Source organism: Orcinus orca, chromosome 2 (assembly GCF_937001465.1).
Source record: "Orcinus orca chromosome 2, mOrcOrc1.1, whole genome shotgun sequence".
In the NCBI taxonomy this organism is placed as follows: domain Eukaryota; kingdom Metazoa; phylum Chordata; class Mammalia; order Artiodactyla; family Delphinidae; genus Orcinus; species Orcinus orca.
Genome location: NC_064560.1, coordinates 83,697,434 through 83,719,087, shown reverse-complemented (window position 1 = coordinate 83,719,087; position 21,654 = coordinate 83,697,434). Strand labels below are relative to the sequence as shown.

Here is a 21,654-nt window from a genome sequence, read left to right as displayed (position 1 = left end):
GTATGTATGTGTTTGCATGTGTGGTCTCAACACTGAGGAAGTGCGATAAACTTAGATTTGCAGCTTCCTTCTTAAAGGTTAACATGACAGTGGAGTTATAAGGAAATACTGATTAGTTTTCCTTTTCCAAATGTATTGCTATTTAACAGTTATATGTAGCTCAGGACTTATTTTATATCTTAGTATGTATTTTAAAGAATTAAATGAATTGATTCATATGTTTTAAAAAAGAAATGTAGGGCTTCTCTGGTGGCGCAGTGGTTGAGAGTCCGCCTGCCGATACAGGGGACACGGGTTCGTGCCCCGGTCTGGGAGGATCCCACATGCCGCGGAGTGGCTGGGCCCGTGAGCCATGGTCACTGAGCCTGCGCCTCTGGAGCCTGTGCTCCGCAACGGGAGAGGCCACAACAGTGAGAGGCCCGCGTACCGCAAAAAAAAAAAAAAAAAAAAAGAAATGTAGGTGATAAAGGAGAGTAACAGAATCAGTTGGCCTACATTTGTATTATCAGTTCATCTGTAGTTGCCTGGTTATTTGGATTTATCAGAGCAAAATAGTATCAAGCAAGTATAGTTAATGGAATATTTGTTGGCATATATATATGCCACTTTTATTTTTCTTATTTCTCAAAGTGAGAAGATTGGATAATTTTTATAAGTATTCAGAAATTATTCTGTTGGATGTAATTGAGAGTGTTGTTGAAATAGATACTCTTTTTTTCTCTAGTCTTATTTCTTTTATGAAACCCCATCTCCAAAAAAAAATAAAATTTAAACCAAAGGCCATTTGGGATTGCAACCAGGGTTTTCTATGAACACTGAATTTGAAATTAAAATTGTATGAATTCCCTTGCTGGCTTTGCTCATTCTTATATAGGAACAGAACATTTCAATATACGACTTGGTAGTCTGAGATGTTGCTAGTCTCCTGGTCTTCTACAGGAGATATGAAGGATTGTAAGAGATTTGGAGAACTGCAGATTTTCCATACAGGTTTAAAAAAAAAGTACTTTATTCTATTGAGTGAAACCATTTAAAGTGGCTTACTGTCTCTTTTCCAGTAATGCCAATACCACATGTCTTATAAAATTAAAAATAGCAGATGTCATTTTTCTAGCATGAATACTGGTTCACAGACTTTTTAAAAGCAAAATATAGAGAAGGTCTGATGTGATAAAGAGAATAGAAATCTTGTATAGCCCATATAGTCTGAGTCATCTACTCAAAGCTAGTGACTAAGGTCAGACATTAAGAGCCCATGAAAAGTTCACAGAAAACCAATAGCAGAGAATATTGAAAGCCAGACCACACTGTCTGAAGCAAGATTATAGAATCCACTTGAGTGCATAGAAATATTTTGTGTTCCTTATTAATTATGAGATAATACAAATTTAACAGAAGCACGGAATAGGAAGCTTTACAGATCATTTAATTATTTCCTTTCATTTTACAAAAAGAAACCAAGGGTTAGGGGGTAAATTACTTACTCAGCACCAACTAGGTAGTGACAGTAGTAGGAGTAGAATACAGCTCACCCTTGAATAACAGAGGGGTTGATCCAGGTGTCATTTATAGTCAGCCCTCTGTATCTCCATTTCGTCCACATCCACGGATTCAACCAACCATGGACCATGTAGTACTGAAAAATATTGAGTATTGAATTTAGTATTAAAAAATATCTGCATGTAAGTGGACCCATGCCGTTCAAACTAACGTTCAAGGTTCAACTCTTATCTATCAAATAATTGAAGATGGGACTTAAAAGCTGTGATGGGAAATGATGGTTTTTATTATTGTTGTTTTAAATTTCTACATACAGTAAAATTTACTTTTTTATTAGTTCTGTGAGCTTTAACACATGTACAGATCCATGTAAACTACTGCTACAAACAGGATACAGGTAGATCCATCATCCCAGGAAACTTCAAACTGTCCCTTTTTGTTCAAAACCTCTACCTACGTTTAAGCCCTAGCAACTACTGATCACCTTAGTTTTGCCTATTCCAGAATGTTGTATAAATGGAACTGTTCACTGTGAGCTCTTTTGTGTGTGGCTTCTTTCTCTCAGCTTAATATTTTTGAGATTCATCCATGTTGTGCATATAGTGGTTTATTCTTTTTTTAATTTATGAATAGTATTCCATTGTACAACTACATAACCATTTGTTTAGCCATTCACCTGTTAATGAACATTTGAGTTGTTTCCAAGTTTTAGCTATTATGAATAAAGCTGTTGTGATTGTTTTTTTAAAGAGAAAAGGAAAAAATTTTATTCATACATATTATAGGGACCCCAATAGTGAGCTCCTAAAGTATTCACAAAGGTGATTCACTTCATACTTTGAAATAATTATAGATTCACAGGAAGTTGCAAAGATAGTATCGTACAGAGATGTCTCCTGTACCATTCACCCAGTTTCTCCTATTAGTTGCATCTTATATAACTATAGAATAATAATACCAAAATCAAGAAATTGATATTGATATAAAGTGAATAATAGTTCTTTGGCATTTTATCACATGTGTGCATTCATGTAACCAAGACTGCAATCTCACCAGAAAGATTTCCTTCCTTCTGTCCCTTTATAGTCACACACACACACACACACCCTTCACCCCTGGAAACCACTAATCTGTCATCCATCTCTATAATTTTGTCATTTCAAGAATGTCATAAAAATGGAATGATATAGTATATGTATAAACTTTGAGATTGGCTATTTTCATTTAGCATAATGCCCTTGAGATCTACCCAAATTGTGGTGTGTTCATTCCTTTTTATTGCTGATTTAGTATATTTCATGGTATAGATGTACCACAATTTGTTTAACAATTCACCTATTTTAGGACATTTTAGTTGTTTCCAGTTTGGGTCTGTTGCTAATGAAGGTATTATTGATATGTTAAAAAATAATAAGTCTGCCATTTAATTTTTTGTTTTCTGTTTGTTTCCTCTTTTTCATTTCTCTTTTCCTTTTCCTGCTTTCCTGTGGGTTACTTAAATACTTTTTAGAATTCCATGTTGATTTACTATAGTGTTTTAAAATGTATTTCTTTGTATAACTTTTTCATCATTGCTCTAGATATTACATTGTATATTTATAGCAGATCACAGTCTCCTGTACCACAGTACCACTGGCACTGCTACATTTTACTACTTCAAGCAAAGTGTAGAACCCTTACCTTCCTTTAGTTCCTTTATCCTCCCTCATTTAATTAATATTTTTATGTGTAGATGTATTATTTATAGGTATATATTATATGCATGTATGCATGTATACATGTATTTTATATGTACTTGTTTTAAATATTTCCTTTACATACATTGTGAACCATATCAGACAGTGTTATAATTTTTGCTTAAACAGTCAGGCATAATTTGGAAGACAAGAGGAGAAGAACTCTTACTGTATGTATCCATATTTTTACTCTTTTTGGCCTTCTTCCTGATGTTCCAAGATTCCATCTTTTTTCACTCCCTTTCTATTTAGAGAACTTCCTTTATCCATTCTTTTAGGGCAAGTCTACTAGCAAAAAATTCTCTTAGCTTTCCTTTATCTAAGAATATGTTGATTTTCTCTTCATTCCTTAAGGATATTTTTCTAGAGGAAAAATTCTGGCTTGACAGTTCTTTTTCTTTCAGCACCTGAAAGAGATTGTGCCAGTTCCTTCTGACCTCTATAGCTTTTTATGAGAAATCCACTGATAGTCAAATTGGTTTTCCCCTGTAGGTAAAGGATCATTTTTCTCTTGCTGCTTTTAAGATTTTTTCATTGTCTTTAGTTTTCAGAAATTTGACTATATGTGGTGTGGATTTCTATGGATTTATGCTGTTTGAGATTTGTTCAGCTTCTTGAATCTATAGGTTTATGTCTTTTGCCAAATTTGGGAAACTTTCTTCAACCATATTTTTTCCAATATTTTTTCAGCCCTACCCTTTTTGTCCTCTACTTCCAAGACTCTGATGACATTAATGTTGGATCTTTTGTTATAATTTCACAGCTCCCTGAAGCTCTGTTCATTTGTATTCAGTCTATGTCTTTTGTTATTTAGTTTGGATAACTTCTGTTGTTTTATCTTTTAGTTCACTGATTCTTTCTTCTGTCCCCTCCATTCTCCTGTTTAGCCCATCCTTTGGCTTTTTAATTTCAGTTCTGTAATTTTATTCTTTGTATCTTCTATTTCTTTGCTAAGACCTTCTGTTTCTTAGACTTTCTATTTTTCATTTGTTTCCAGTGTGTTGTCTCCCTTAAAAATTCTCATTGAAACTTTTTATTGTGGCTGCTTTAAAATCCTTGTGAGATAATTCTTAAATCTTTGTCATCTTGGTATTGGCATCCATTGTTTGTCTTTTCTCATTTATATTGAGGTTTTCCTGATTTGGGGTATGATGAGTGGTTTTCAGTTAAAACCTGAACATTTTGGGTATTATGTCATGAGACTTTATATTTTATATCAATTTAGCAGGCCTCTTTTGATACTTCCCTACCAGGGTGAAAGGGTGCTGCCTCATTATTGCCACCTGGAAGTATAAGTTCAGAGTCCCACTTACCTTCCATTGACATCTGGGGAGAAGATGGCTGTACTTCTGGGCAGGGGTGGAAGTTCCAGCTCCCCACTCTAATGACACCAACCCTGCTGGGTAAATACCTAGGAGTGGAATTGTTGGGTTATATGGTAAGTTTTGTTCAACTTTCAAAGAAGGTGTCAAACTTTTTTAAAGTGGTGGTAAAATTTTACATACCTACCAGCAATGTGTGAACATTTTAGATGTTCTAAATTAATGTTATCCTATAGAACTTTCTGCAATAATGAAAATGTTCTATATCAGCACTGTCTAATACTGTAACCACTAGCCACATGTGGCTGTTGAGCAGGTGAAATATGGCTAGTACATCTGAGGAAGTGAATTTTTTATTTTATTCAGTTTATCAATTTAAATTTAAATGGCTACATGTGGCTAATGGCTGCTGTATTAGAAGGTGAATCAATGCAGCTCTACAGCCTCACCAGTATTTAGGCACCACAGCTGTACGTCCTCACCAATATTTAGAATTGTCAGTCTTTCTAAATTTAGCCATTTAATGAGTGTGAAATGGTATCTTGTGGTTTTAATCATTTAATGTAATTATTGGCCACTTAATTTTTATAATGATTTTTTTGAAATGCAATTATTTTTGTTCGTTGACTTTTTAAAAAAATTATTTATTTATTTATTTAGACTGTGCTGGGTCTTAGTTGCGGCATGCAGGATCTTTAGTTGCAGCATGTGGGTTTCTTAGTTGTGGCATGTGGACTCTTAGTTGTGGCATGCATGCAGGATCTAGTTCCCTGACCAAGGATGGAACCCAGGCCCCCTGCATTGGGAGCGTGGAGTCTTACCCACTGGACCACCAGGAAAGTCCCTATAATGATGTTTTTAAGACAGCAGAAGTTTTTAATTTGATAAAGTATGGTTTATCAGGTGACTGTTTCTATATTTCTTTTTTTTTTATGGTTCATGCTTTTGAATCTTTGTCTATCCTAAAGTCATAAAAACTTTTCCCTGTTTTCTTCTTGAAGCTTTATAGTTTTACATTGTGCTCTTAGGTTTATGATGTATTTTCATTTAGTATTTTTACATATACAAAATCCTGTCATATAAAAGCAAAATTCATTTTTATTCCATATGAATATCCAGTTGTTTCAGCAATACTTGTTGAAAATATTTTCTTTCTGCATTGAGTTACCATGGCACTTTTAAAAATTAATTGACCAAGTATTTTATAGTCTATTTTTGGATTCTCTGTTCAGTTCCAGTTTTCTATGTTATCATTAGGCTATTACCAAACTATATGGATTGCTGTAAGTTAATGTTAACTCCAGAAATCAGGTATTGTAAGTATTCCTACTTTGTTCTTCATTTTCAAAATTATTTTAATTATTCTGTTCATTTGGATATTCATATACATTTTAGAATCAGCTTGTACATTTCTACAAAAAAAAACTGGGATTTTGATTTAGATTGAATTGAATGTGTAGATGAATTTGCGAAGAATTGCCATATTAACAATTTTGAATCTTCCAATTCATGACTATGTTATATATTTTTATTTATTTCAGTTTTCTGTAATTTGTCTTAGCTTTGTTTTGTAGCTTTCATTTTATAGGTCTTACACATATTTTGTTAGGGATAAACTCAGGTATTTAATTTTGTTTAATGCTATTATAATGGCATTTAAAAATTTTTAAATTTCTAGTTGTTTGTTGATATAGAAATACAATGGATATATGTATATTGAACACAAGTTCTACAGTCTTGCTGAAATCACTATATAGTTTGTATACGCCTTAGAATTTCCTATGCAAATAATTTTGTCTCCTGTAAATAAAGACATTTTAACTTCTTCCTTTCCCATCTTTATGCTTTTCATTTCTCTTTTGTGCCTCCGTATAGCTGTGATCTCCAGTATAATGTTGAACAGAACATTTATTATTTATTATTATGTCAGTATTTTACAGATGCCCTTTATCAAATGGTAGTTCTTTTCCATTCTGAGTTTTCTGGAGTTTCTATTATGAATATGTGTTGAAATTTATTAAATATTTTTTCTCTATTGAGAGGATTATATTGTTTTTCTCCTCTATTCTGTTAATATAGTTAATAACATTGATTTTTTAAAATGTAAAATCAACCTTGTATTTCTTCTTATATATTGCTGAATTTGATTTTTCTATTTTGTTGAAGATTTTTGAAAGTATGTTTATGAGAGATATTGGTGTGTAGTTTTCTCATAATGTCTTTTTCTGGTTTTGGAATCAATCTAATGCTGGCCCTATAAAATCAGTTGAGAAATGTGTCCTCCTCTACTTTCTGGGAGAATTTATGTAGGATTTGTATTACTTCTGTCTTTATATGTTAGATAGGATTTACAATGAAGCATTGGGGACTGGAGTTTACTTTGTGGGAATATTTTAAATTACAAATTCAATTTCTTTAATAGATACAGTGTTATTTGGGTTATGTATTATTTCCTGAGTCATTATGGTAATGTGTCTTTTAAGGAATTTGTTCATTTCATCATAGTTGTCAAATTTATTGAGATAAAAGCATTCATAGGGACTTCCCTGGTGGCGCAGTGGTTAAGAATCCACCTGCCAATGCAGGGGACACGGGTTCGAGCCCTGGTCCGGGAAGATCCCACATGCCACGGAGCAGCTAAGCCCGTGCACCACAACTACTGAGCCTGAGCTCTGGAGCTCGTGAGCCACAACTACTGAGCCCATGAGCCACAACTACTGAAGTCCGCGTGCCTAGAGCCCGTGCTCCACAACTAGAGAAGCCACCGCAATGAGAAGCCCGTGTACTGCAACGAAGAGTAGCCCTCACTCACCGCAGCTAGAGAAAGCCTGTGCACAGCAACGAAGACCCAACACAGCCAAAAATAAATAAATAACTTAATTTAAAAAAAATCATTCATAAATGGTCTCTTGTTCTTTTAATATTTGTAGACTCTTTAGTAATGTTTCCCCTTTTGTTCCTAATATTGCTGATTTCTGTCTTTTCTCATTCAGTCTAGTTAGAGGTCTGTCAATTACACTATTTTTTTTTTTTCAAGAACCTGTTTTTGGTTTCATTGATATTTCTCTGTTTTTCAGTTATCTATTTCATTGGTTTCTATTCTTTGTTAATTTGTAACTATCTGCTTATTTGGTTTAATTTGTAGCCTCTTACCATGGTAGCTTAGATAATTGATTTTAGGTCTTTTCTGCCTAATATATGCATAGAAAACTGTAAATTTCCACAAAGCATCTTGTTAGCTGCATCAAAAATTTTGATAGGCTAGGTTTCATTTTCATTCATTTCAAAGTATTTTCTAATTTCCCTTGTGATTTCTGGCACTTAGGTTATTTTAGAAGATGTTAAATTTCTAAATGGGAATTTTACAAGTATCATTTTGGTTTTGATTTCTGATTTAATCCCACTGTGCTAAGGGAATATAATATACTATGTGTAGTTTCAATTTTTTTAAATTTGTTAAGACTTATTCCTGGTTCAGTAGATGGGCTATCTTGGTGAGTGTTTCATGGGCAGTATAAAAGTTTATATTTTGCTGTTGTTGGTTGAAATGTTCTATAAACATCAATTCAGTTGATAGTGCTGTTCGAGTCTTCTTTATCTTTGCTGGACTTTCAGTGTACCTGTTCTTTTCAGGTACTGAGGGAGGAGTGTTGATGTCTCCAACTGTTTTGGGTGCTTGTTTGTTTCTCCCCTCAGTTCTGTCAGTTTTTGTTTAATGTATTTTGTAGTTCTGGTATTATGTACATATACATTTAGAATTATTCCATCTTCCAAACGAAGTGATCCCTTGATCATTATGAAATATCCCTCATCATCTCTGATACTATTTTTCTTTTGTCTTCTGTCTTCTCTGATATAAATGTGGCTATTTCTTAAGATTTTGGTTTGCATGGTATATCTTCTATCCTTTTATTTTTTAACTATTTCCTTATTTTAGTGTGAGATTCTCATAACATATATTTGGTTTTGCTTTTTTAATCTGTCTTTTAATTGGAGTATTTAGATAATTTACATTTAATGTATATATTAATGTGGTTAGGTTTATATCTACCATCTTTGCTGTTCTTTTTCTATTAACCATTCCTTTGAATTAATTTTACTTTGAATTCCATTTAATCTTCTCTATTGTTTTTTTCTTTTATTGGCTTATTCTTTTTTCTACCTTTTTATTTACTTATTTTAGTGGTTGCTCTAGGATTTATAATATGCCTGTTATTGCATTCTACTATCAAATAATTTTATACCATCTCATATAATGTAGTACATTTATAACAGTATTCTTCCTTTGTCTCACAGTCATCTTTTTCTCTCTGAACTTCATTTTGGCTAGATTTTATTGCTGTGTCTTCAAGTTCACTGATTTCTTTTTTTCTGCAGTGCTTATCTCATCCAGTGAAATTTTCACTTCAGATATTATATATATATTTTATCTCTAGAAGTTCTATTTGGGTCTTTTTGAAAATTCTCCATTTCTCTCTTCCCTGTATTCCTGTTTTCATTTATATGGAGCATATTTATAACACCCTTTCAATGTCTTTGCCTGTTAATTCCACCATGTCTGTCATTTCTGGGTCTCTCTGTGTTGACAGATACTTTTCTGGTTATGGGCCACATTTTCCTACTTCTTTGTATGTCCAGTAATTTTTAATTGAATGTCAGGTATTTGTGAATTTTACATGTTGAGTTCTTGATTTTGTAGTATTTCTTTAAAGTGTATTGGACTTTTTCCTAATAGGCATTTTAAATTGCATATTAGTTTGATCCTTTCTAGGCTTTCTAGGCTTCCAAGCACCTTTCAGGAGGGTCTAGAGGAACTTTTATTTTAGGGCTACTTTTCCCCTGCTTCTGCATGTGGCCCTTCTGGGGTCATTACTGATAGCCTTGTATATTCAGTGAGGTTTTTCCCCTCCTGCTGGAGGGAACTTGTTGAAATATTGGCCCCATATCAGCTCTGTGAATCCTTTGTCTTAGAACTCCCTGGTAACGTTTTTCCTTAGAAGTTCTTCTTGGCTGGTCTCAAGAAATTTACCCTTCTCATGTACAGGTTTTTATTTAGCTAAATACTCAAGGGAACCTTCATTTAAACTGCTGGAACACTTTCACTGCTTCTCTGGAACTCTACCCCATAAATTCTAGCTACCTTGGCCTCCTTGTACTTTTTTCTCCATCTCCTCACGTCAACAAGATTGCCAGACTCTATTTGGGTTCTTCCTCCTGTACTGGAGTAGTAAATTGCTTCCTGGCTGAGAGCCTTGGGTGATGGTAGGGCTCACCTTATTTGTTTCCCTTTTCTCAGGGATCACAGTCCTGCACTGCTAGTGTCTGAAAATAGTCCTCTCCTATATTTTATACGGTGTTCTAGTTGTTTGCAGTGAGAGGATTACTCTGAACTTTTTACCCCCTCATGCCCTCAGAAGCAGAAGTTGAATCATTCTAGAATGAGTTTTAATACTAACACTTTTACAAAATTGTGAAGCTCTCAAGCAGTTATTATTTTTTACATAACTTTTAACCATTTATTCACTTTTTCCTCGGTATTGTTATAAAGATCTTGTATCGACTGTAGGAACTATTATTTATTTTTCAATTCAGGGAGCCCATTACAAACTTTAAATCAGAAGCTGACCCAAAGAAAATAATTTATCATACCTGAGAAATCTCACAAATCAGGAAAATGGATTTTCGAGTGTACAAAAATTCTCTCAATATTATGGAATAGTCATTTTAAATATAAAATTATTATTTAATATTTCATTAGAAACATGAAAAACTTGGAATGAAATACTTGGAGATAAGGAAAAAATGAACCATTTGATCTAGTGTTAAAATATAAGTCCTATCATTTTAGAGCATAACCATGTGAGTATATGTACTTTATATCAGGAACCGGCAAATGTTATCTGGAAAGGGCCAGATAGTGTATATTTTAGACTTCGTGGGCCATACAGCCCTTGTTGCACCCACTCAGCTAATTCTTCGTAGTACAAAAGCAGCCTTAGGTGATTTTTTTTTTTTTTTTTTTGCGGTACGTGGGCCTCTCACTGTTATGGCCTCTCCCATTGTGGAGCACAGGCTCCGGACGCGCAGGCTCAGCGGCCATGGCTCACGGGCCTAGCCGCTCTGCGGCATGTGGGATCTTCCCGGACCAGGGCACAAACCCGTGTCCCCTGCATCGGCAGGCGGACTCTCAACCACTGCGCCACAAGGGAAGCCCCTTAGATGATACATTTTTAAATGTGCTAGCTGTGTTCTGATAAAACTTTATCTATAAAAATGAAATTTGAGTTTCATATGATTTTTATGCCTCAAAATATTTTTCTTCTTTTGATCTTTTTTTCCTGCTATTTAAAAATGTAAAAACTACATTCTTACCTTGCAGGTCATACATAAACAGGTGGCTGGTCAGACTTGGCCCCTGGGTCACAGTTTGACAGTCCCTGCTCTATGTGAATAAAAAGCTCCCAAGTAAGCGGTAGGATTCCTGTCGGACTGTTGTGTTTTCATTCTAAGTAATGCTTTTACTTAGGGAACTAAATAAATAGTTCCCTACTATTAAATTAAATAGCAAAGTAAATAAGATCACACAGTACTGAGCCTATAGGGCTTTGATAGATTTTAAAATGTCAAAGGTTATATCAGAGGTTCCTCATTTAATGGGGAATTGGGGCTAATGTCCAGTTTATCTTACTCTCAAACTGGCACCTTTTCTCTTTTTAATTATGCAAGGTTAAATTCCTTCCTTCCTATTTTGTTTCAGTATGGCTATCTTATTAACGTTTAAAAATTGGCATATATGTATCCTAAATTTATTTATTTTGTGATGAAGTTGCCCTGGTACTCATAAACAAACTGCCCCGCCCCCCGCACCAGCATTGTGTCATTTTTAACTTCATGCTGTCCCCACTTACAGGATCTAGGGATTTTTCTTCTTAGTTCACAATTTTGAGAATACAGCCTCTTCTCTTCATCATCTTTGCTTCTGTATTGTCTTCCACATAACCCTGTTAGCCAGTTAGAACACAAAACACATTTCAAAGCATATTCTCTTTTTCTACCTGTTGTAGCTTAGCATACTAGTCAGGCCCCTCTTAGAATACTCAGAATTTGTCTAATATGTAGAGCAGTGTCGATATATACAGTCTATGACTTTGTTTGGTGTTATGTTCACACAGTTAACTCGAGCCACACTTGAATGATTATGTAGTTTGTATTCTCTAATCATAAGTGTATTTTCCTTCCTTAAGGTATATAATTGAAGTTGTTCTTTGGCAATACGCAAAATCCAGTGCTGTGGGAGTTCTAGAAGAGAGGGCTTGAATTTAGGTATACGCTGCTGTTGCCTCAGTGAGTGGGTAGTAACATAGCTGCATATAGTCATTCATTCAGGGGATACTTTTTCTGCCTACATGTCTTCATGATGTTTTCCCAACACACTAGTACACCATCCAGGAAAAAAACAAACAGAAAACAAAAAAACCAAAAAAAAAAACCAGGCAATTTATTTCTTTTTACATGCAGAGAGAGAATAACCTTTGTTTTCAAATATAAAATAAAAATAAGGATTGGTTCTGAAAGAAGCTATGAAGTAATAGAAAATCATCATCCAAAGAGAATTTGCCTAGTTACTTTAAAAAAAGTTACGAATTTTTTAGAAATTTTTTACACAAATTTCATTATTTTGATAATTTAGAAACTTTTCCCCATGAGTATTATAAGCTTATTCCTATCTTAATGACATGTATGCCCTCCCTATGTCTGGAAGATGCTTCCCCTAAACTTTTCCATTTCTGGCTCATTTCAACTTGAACATCATCTCTTCAGAGGGCCTTCCTTGATACACTGTCTAAAACAGCACCTCCACCTTCCCAGTCTCTAACATCCAGTTTTATTTTCTTCAAAGCACTTATCACCATCTGAAATTAGTTTATTTATTTATTTGTCTCTTTCTGTATTAAAACAGTAAGCTCTCTGAGGTGAGAGATCTTGCCTTCCCTATTATCTGTCTATCTGTACTACTCAGAACATTTCCTTTCATATAGTAGGCCTTAAGTATGTAATTTATATGTGGCTGGAAGGATGGATAATTGAACGTATGTCTAATGCATGATCTGTAGGAATATTTGATAGGCTCACATGTATTGTGAGTCACCAAGAAAGAATACAGTGAGTAACTTTACCCAAATTTATTTCACTGTAGAACTACTTTTTCTTTAAGCATTTAGCTGTATTAGACTTCCACAGAAGACATTTTGGAAATGTGACAGATGTACTGATATATTTAATTGCTTTTTTCCTTTTATATTATAATAATTTCAAACTTATATACAAATTGTAAGAATAGTACAGATAATTTTTCCTAAATCACTTGAGTGTAAGTTGCTGACATTATACTGCATCACCTCTGAATTCTTTAGAGTACATTTCCTACAAAGACATTCTGCCACATAACCAGGATAAAATAATCACAATCAGGAATTCAATGTTGATAGGTTACTACCATCTAACCTACAACCCTGTTCAAGTCATGCCAGTTGTTCTGGAATTCATTGGTGAGCATCCCTAGGAAGGAGGGAGGCACAGAGTAGGCAGCCTCAAAATCTGCATATGTCTTTCCTTTCATATCTTTGATCACTAAGTTCATATGTGTAGAGGAGACTCCATAGAGCCTAGTGGAAAGTAATAGCTGACATGGGAAGTTGTTGAGGTGATATTTCAGACTTGGAGTTTGAGTTCTACCAAACACATCAGAATAAAGCATTCAGAAAAAGACTATTTTGGGGACTGAGAGGAAAGGAATGCAGGGTGGATTATGGAAGGATAATCAATCCCTGCATTAGGAAAGAGTAAGGAGATATATGTTCTCATTTCAGTTTTTCCACTAACCAACACTTACCCATGGGAAATCACTTCACTTCTCTATCAGTACTTTTCTAGGTTATCTGTATTTGTATATCCATAAGTTCAATTTCTTTTCATATTCAAATTTCAAAATAAAATAAGCATTAATTGCATTTTTCTTCTTTAAAGACTTACAATGGAAAGAAGACTAATTTTGCCACTCTTTATGTGATACTGGGCATCATCATTTCATCTATATATTGGTGATATATATATATTTTTTCTTGGTAATATTTCTCCTGCATGCTGCTCATCATTGTTATGTACCACATGAAGTGGTGGATTTAAGCACTGTAAGAACATTGGGTATTGTTTTCATCATTAATAACCCAGCTGTGTCAGAGTTAGATATTGTTTGATGTTGCACAAACAAAAACGTCCTTTTTAAAATGCTTTTTTGTTTCTTAAAATTTATTGAGAGGTTCAGTTCTACAGTATGTAAGCACAGTCATGAATCATTTAAAAGTGATCACATTGAAGACCGTAATTCAAAGAGTCATGTACCACAATGTTCATTGCAGCTCTATTTAACAATAGCCAGGACATGGAAGCAACCTAAGTGTCCATCGACAGATGAATGGATAAAGAAGATGTGGCACATATATACAATGGAATATTACTCAGCCATAAAAAGAATCAAAATTGTTATTTGTAGTGAGGTGGATAGGCCTAGAGTCTGTGATAGAGAGTGAAGTAAGTCAGAAAGAGAAAAACAAATACTGTATGCTAACACATATATATAGAATCTAAAAAAAAAAAAAAAAGTGGTTCTGAAGAATTTCGGGACAGGACAGGAATAAAGACGCAGATGTAGAGAATGGACTTGAGGACACGGGGAGGGACAAGGGTAAACTGGGACGAAGTGAGAGAGTGGCATGGACACATATACGCTACCAAATGAAAATAGATAGCTAGTGGGCAGCAGCTGCATAGCACAGGGAGATCAGCTCCGTGCTTTGTGACCACCTAGAGGGGTGGGATAGGGAGGGTGGGAGGGAGGCGCAAGAGGGAGGAGTTATGGGAACGTATGTATATGTATAGCTGATTCACTTTGTTATAAAGCAGAAACTAACAACAACAACAAAAATAATTCCAGGAGAGAGAATGAATTGAGGTGAGGGACAGATGAAGATGAATGGCAAAATGTTGATAACTGTTAAAGTTGGGTGATGGGTATGTGGGTTCATCATTCTCTTTACTTTTGTATATGTATTTGAAAATTCCCATATTAAAAAGTTAAAAAAAAAGTGATCACATTATCTTTTTCTTTCTTCTTAACTTTTCCAATTATTTTCCTTGTATTTGGTGTTATAGAGAAAATAAATTAGGGGTTGGGCCAATTAAACATGCATGTAATTGGTGCTCAAGAGTCAGAAATAGGAAGTTATTAATTTAAACTTTTTTTATTGGAGTATAGTTGCTTTACTGTGTTGTGTTACTTTCTGCTGTACAGCAAAGTGAATCAGCTATAACTATACATATATCCCCTCCTTTTTGGATTTCCTTTCCATTTAGGTCACCACAGAGCATTAAGTAGAGTTCCCTGTGCTATATAGTAGGTTCTCATTAGTTATCTATTTTATACATAGTAGTGTATATATCTCAATCCCAGTCTCCCAACATCCCACCCCCCCTTCCTCCCTTGGTGCCCGTATGTTTGTTCTCTACATCTATGTCTCTATTTCTGCTTTGCAAATAGGTTCATCTTTACCATTTTTCTAGATTCCACATATATGTGTTAATATTCGATATTTGCTTTTCTCTTTCTGACTTACTTCACTCTGTATGACAGTCTCTAGATCCATCCATGTCTCTGCAAATTGATGTTTTGTATACCAAATTATAAATATATTTTATACTTAAGCCTAAAGTAAAACTACAAAGTGGCTAGAGAAACTTTTGCAATTGGAGATGTCTACTTTCATATTTAACAGAGGCTATATCAAAGTTGGAAATTGTGACTGTTAGAATTGGATTTTTATAAAGGTGAAATAGAGTTTAATGTTTCTTATTTTTATATTTCTAGCCAAAATATGAAATATACAAGAACAATCAGATGAAGTCTTAGAAAGCCTCAAGTGCATCAGTGCTAGCTAGTTTGATTCCTATAAGTTACTTGGTTCTTAGGTATGGCATGGATAGTTCTTGAGTGTGTAAGATTCTATCCATGTCTCTTCCTAAGTAAGGAAGTTACTTCTTAAATGAATAAGTCTAATTTTAACGGTTGAGTGAGTGTGAAATTAAGAATATCCTAAAGGAAAGAAAATGTCCAATATATTTAAAACTAGTTTACTTCTCCAGTTTAGCTCTATTTTTTGTTGTTCTCTTGCAGTAAACATTGCTATCTTCAGAAAATAAGTTAAGGAATGAGAGGCAAGGAAGAAAGGACGTTCATCTTGGAAGGACCCAAAGCACTTTGAAATTTAAATGAATGTAATGATAGCTGCTAAAACCGCCTTTGTCACCAAAATGGATGAAGTACTTCAAATTTAAATGGTAACCAGATTTATCATATCATGTTACATTTCCACCAAGAACTTTAGATGACTTGAAAGGGTTTTTTTTTAAGTTTAAATATTTACCTTACAAATACCAAAGTGTAGATAGAGCGGATAATTTTGTAACTTATTTAGCATAGTCAGGATTTTATTTTGCCTCTTAATGCTTGACCCCTGATATTAGCCAAAAGAATGTTGCTTTTTTCCCAGGTTATGAACTTCTTAACACAGAAACAGGTAAGCTTATTTGAGTAAGAATATGGCATAATACTAGTATACTTATAGGTCCGTCCTTTACCAGATATTTTTTCCTTTCATAGAAATAACCCAGGCAACGTAAATGGTGGTATCCTATCACACATGCAAATGGTTTTTAGTTTTGTTTTCATATTATTTTTTAGTTTCCTTATGTGACATCTGGTCTCTTGATCTTTTTCCTTTCATATCTGACATCTTATTTTAATTTAATCTTTATTTTATCCTCTGCCCCTGTTTCTTAGGAATTTAAGTTTATAAAAGATACAAGGTTTTAAGTCTTTATGTCATTAAAAAAAAAAAAGACACAAGGATCCAAAATAGAAAAGGAGAGAGAAATTTGAAAAGATTATAAAATTATTTCTTATTATGAAATTGCAGTGACTGTTATATTTTAAGTAGAGTGGAAAGCAATTATAGAAAGACTTAAAGATTCTTTGTCAGTCTTCTTAAATCTCCTTGATCTTAGGCCAAAATTGTTTCAGTACATGTTTTGTAAAGACTCAAATGTTTACAATTTTTTAATCACATCCTAGTGAAGAATTAGAACTTTTATTCATTGGAAGTCTATTAATTTGATTTTGAGGTATAATCATTTGTTTGCTTGAGTCAGTGTGTCTTGGTAGTGAGTGGGTGTAATTGAGTACAACTGGGTCCTTGCTGTGAAATCAGGGCATGTGAAAAATCAGTCAAATACAGTATCCATTACTAGTCCAAATGATTCTAAGGAATGCAGGACCTATTATTTCAAGCAAATGATTTAAATTGGCAAGTGTAACCCAGGATAAGTAGTATGTAAGGAATGAATGTTCTAATCACTCTTCCCTGTGTTAACATTAACCTGGATAGAAAATACCTTGATTTTTTTAAAAAAATTATCCAATTATTGGTTAAACTTCTACTTATGGCATAATTAGAACTTTCCATGTTCTTTTCACTACCAACCATGTACCAGCATGTGGCCTTTTAAAAATGTCCAGCAAATTCTTTCTAGTCCTGAACCATTAAAAAATTAAAATTGGAGAAAGTAACTTTTGAAACACAGCAGAAATTTAAGTGCTGAATGTTCACTCATACAAGCAAGATAATACGCAGAAAGTCCCTGGGGAATTCCCTGGCAGTCCAGTGGTTAGGACTCTGCGCTTTCACTGCCCTGGGCCTGGGTTCGATCCCTGATCAGGGAACTAAGATCCCACAAGCCACGTGGTGTGGCCAAAAAAAAAAGAAAAGAAAAAAAGAAAGTCACCAAACGTCTCTGTCTTCTCCATTAATGATCTGAGTTTTCTTTACCCGTTTGATTATATTTGATTCTATAATCTCATATAACCACAGGTTCATTAATGAACCAAAAACAAACAACATTATCAAAATTTTTATCATGATACTTTTACCACTCCTTATCAAACTCTTAATTCTATTTAAATTCATCTCTCAGTGATTTTTGGTAACCATGGATAGGATCATTGAAATCCATAGGCAGTGGATTTTTTTAATCATTAATTTCCACTTTTTTTAACTACCAAATTTGTTTTTAGTCTCATAATATTAACAAGGAACAGATTAAATTAGAACTTGACCTCTCTACAAAATAAAACAAAAGAATTGCCTTGATTCTCCCATCAAGTCCAGTTCAGAGGTCATGTAATTCATCTACATGAGACCACCTGAATTACATATTATTTAATTTTTCTGGCCCCATCTAAGCTGGCTGCCTCCAAAATCCCAAATCTACTGTGGCTTTTGATGAAGGAATGGAATTAGACTTCTGATTGTGCAACTGACAGAATTTCTAATTTGTACAATTAGAAATTCATATTTCTAACTGTGCAAACTATCATGGCCACTTTGAAGAGACTGAAATTCAAAAGATGGGTTCTAGCTATGTTAAAGTTGAACCAAACACCCAGTTTTATCTAAGTTCAGTTCATTAGCTTAAAATTATGGTTCTTGGGAGTAAGGGAAGTGTATACATGCAGACACTAAGACCACTCTAAACAATGTATCTATCAGGAATCTTAAAATTCATAAAGCTTGATAAGGCTCCATTTAGGACAACTGTCCTTATGGAGGGAAGCCTAAATGTAATTTGCCCAGACAAAAAGGAATTAAAAATAATAGTAATTAATGTGTATTGAGTGATTACCATATGCCAAGCATTCGAATTAGTGCTTAATATACATTATCTGAAGCTTCACCACTCTATTTGACATAGGTCCTATTATTAAATATATCCATCTTACATACGAGGAAACACATTCTCAAAGAAGTTATGTAAATTGCCCTACATCAAGTTGCTAGTTCAAGGTAGAGCCAGGTCTATCTGACTCCATGACCTGAGCTCTTAACTAGGAGTTTATTCTAGTTTACAAACATTCAATATTTCAAAACTTCAACTTGTGAAGTTTTTATTTACCTAGTGGCAGATAAGGAGAGGTCTTTTTTTTTTTTAAGCGAAAGGTCTTATTAGCAGCATTCTCATTTCAGCTTTGTAAAATTATGTTCCCTTTAGATACACAGTATTTTTCTTTTGCAACATCAGTTTTATTTTGTCAATAATTTATCATTGTTTTGATTATGTTCTTAAAGTGTTAGTTATTATTTAATGGAAAAGACAACTTAATCTACTGAGAAAAGGTTAAATTACTTGAAGATGATATCATTAGACCCGCATTTTATCTGAGATAACAGAAGACAGAGAAAGATAGGAGACATGGGTGAGGAAAAAATGCAAAACTGACCTCTTTACTCAGCTGTCCTCCCTTGAAGTATTATTTGCCTTTCTCTTTATCCCAAGGAAATTCTTCCTTGTTTTTCAGTCTCAGTAACTGATACTGTTACTAAAAACTAAAATAGTAATGAATCTGGAAACCAGTTTGTCTTTTTTTTAATTTTTATTTTATATTGGAGCACAGTTGATTAACAATGTTGTGTTAGTTTCAGGTGTACAATAAAGTGATTCAGTTACGCATATACACGTATCTATTCTTTTTCAAATTCTTTTCCCATTTAGGTTATTACAGAATATTGATCAGTGTTTCCTGTGCTATGGCTATACAGTAGGTCCTTGTTGGTTATCTATTTTAAATATAGTAGTGGCGTAAATTTTCTGTTAAATTTATATACAGTCCTTTTCAAATAGGTACTTCTTGTCCAAATGGTAGAAAACTAAGTACATTAACCTATTATCAAAGTTTAAGATGGTAAAATTTATCATCAAGACTCAACATATTAAAGATATCAGTTCTCCCTAATTTGATATATAGGCTTAACTCAATTCCTAAAATCCTGGCAAGATTTTAAAATTTATATGGAAAGGCAAATTAGAACAGCTAAAACGATTTTGAAAAAGAAGAAAAAAATGGAAGGAACCACTCCACCTGACTGCAAAATTTATATAGCCACAATACTCAAGACTGGTATTGGCAGTAGGATAGGCACATAAATCAATAACAGAATAGATAACCCCACACAAGTATAGCCAGCTAATTTTTTTTTTCTAACAAAAGTGTAAAGGCAATTCAATGGAGAATGGATTGTCTTTTCATCAAATAGTGCAGAACAATTGAATATTCATGGGGGTGGAAAAAAAGAACCTCAGCCTAAGTCTCACACCTTATACAAAAATTAACTCAAAGTGGATCATAGATTTAAATGTAAAACTATAAAACTTTTTAGAAGTTTTATATGGGAGAAAATCTTTAGGATCTGGGGCTTAGTGAAGAGTAGTTAGATAGTACAGCAAAGCACAATCTATAAAAGAAGGAAAAATGGGTAAGTTGGACTTGATCAAAATTTAGAACTTTTACTCTGTAGAAGACCCAGTTAAAAGGATGAGAAGACAAAACAGTCATATGTAGAATACTTAAAGTACTCTCAAAACTCAACAGTTAAAACAATCAATTAAAAAATGGGCAAAAGGCATGAAATATTTCACCAAAGAGGATATATTCTTAATAGCATTGGCAGATGAGCATATTAAAAAGATGTTCAACATCACTTGCTATTAGGGAAATGAAAATTAATGCCATGATGAGTTATCACTATACACTTGTTAGACTAGCTAAAATAAAAAATAGTAGCAATACCAAATGCTGGTGAGGATGCAGAGAAACTAGATCTTTCATATATTGCTGGTAGAATATAAAATGGTACAGACACTGGAAAATAATTTGATAGTTTCTTTAAAAATTAAATGTACACTTACCATATGATGCAGCAATCCCACTCTTGGGCATTAAACCCAGTAAAATGGAAACTTATATCCACACAAAAACATGTGCATTGTTTTTCATACCAGCTTTATTAGTACTAGCCACAGATTGTACCAACCAACATGTTCTACAATAGGTAAACAGTTAAACAAACTGTGGTATATCCATACCATGGAATATGATATCAGTAATAAAAAGGAATGATCTACTGATATATACCACAGCTTGGACGGATCTCAAGAACATTATGCTGAATGAAAAAAGCCAGTCTCAAAAAGTCACATAATGTATTATTCCATTTATATGACATTCTCAAAATGACAAAATTATGATGATGGAGAACAAGACAGTTGTTGCCAGGGGTTTGGGAAGGTTGAGGGGTAGGTGGATGGGTGTGACTTTAAAGAGATAGCACCAAGGGGTATCTTTGCAGTGAAGGGATAGTCTATCTTGATTGTGATGATAGCTAGAGTAATCTACATGTGTCATAAAGTGACAGTGAATATACATACATTGTACCCATGTCAATTTCCTGGTTTTGATATTGTATTGTATTTACACAAGATGTGACTATTGGGGCAAACTTGTTTAAGGGTAAATGAGGCTTCTCAGTACTATCTTTGCAACTTCCTGTGAATCTTCAATTTCAAAATAAAAAGTTTAAAAAAATAACCCTATTATAATTAATAAGTATGGTCCAGAATATTCAGTCCTGTAAAATGCAAGGTCATGTTACTTCTGAATTAATGAAATGACTAGGGTGAGCTACACTAGTACCTGGTTAGAAGTTCTGAGGGTGCAGCTTTGAGCTCCAAATTCCCCCCATCGCATCTGGTGGCAGTTGTCTGCTTTGGCTTAAATATTGTCAAGGGCATTTCTAGGTCTTGTGGCTGGTTGGCAGACTCCCAGGACACTCCCATTGATTCCAAGAATCTCCCAGTTAACAACTATTTCAGGAGCCAAATCTGGGGAGATTGATCCAAGAAAGAACTAGGGGTGCTGAGATCTACCCTCCTGCTTCCTTGGGTTCCTGGGAGGGATTACTGGCTATTTTCCACCAAGTTCTCTCTCCCCTCCATGTTATCACACTATCCCTCTTCCACCTTAGGAACTGTAGCCAGCCCCATTTGAGAACAAGGGTTGAATGAACTGTTGCAGCCAACTGCATATTATCCAAATATATATGATAAAATGTTTCACTTCTTTGTAACAGTTTTTCAGTTCAAGGTTTAGT

At 34.1% G+C, this 21,654-nt stretch overlaps 1 protein-coding gene across 17 annotated transcripts in view; it reads left to right on the top strand.

The window, feature by feature from the left end:
* PEAK1 (pseudopodium enriched atypical kinase 1) overlaps positions 1–21,654 on the top strand; it is a 292,180-nt gene that overhangs the window by 132,911 nt on the left and 137,615 nt on the right. For 13 of the 17 annotated variants that reach the window (XM_033440139.2, XM_033440132.2, XM_049706602.1 and 10 more), the window contains one exon: positions 15,789–15,952. The exons of the other annotated variants lie outside the window; for them this stretch is intronic. The gene's annotated coding sequence lies outside the window, so the exon portion shown is untranslated. The remainder of the gene's footprint in view (positions 1–15,788; positions 15,953–21,654) is intronic. 17 annotated transcript variants of the gene reach the window in all.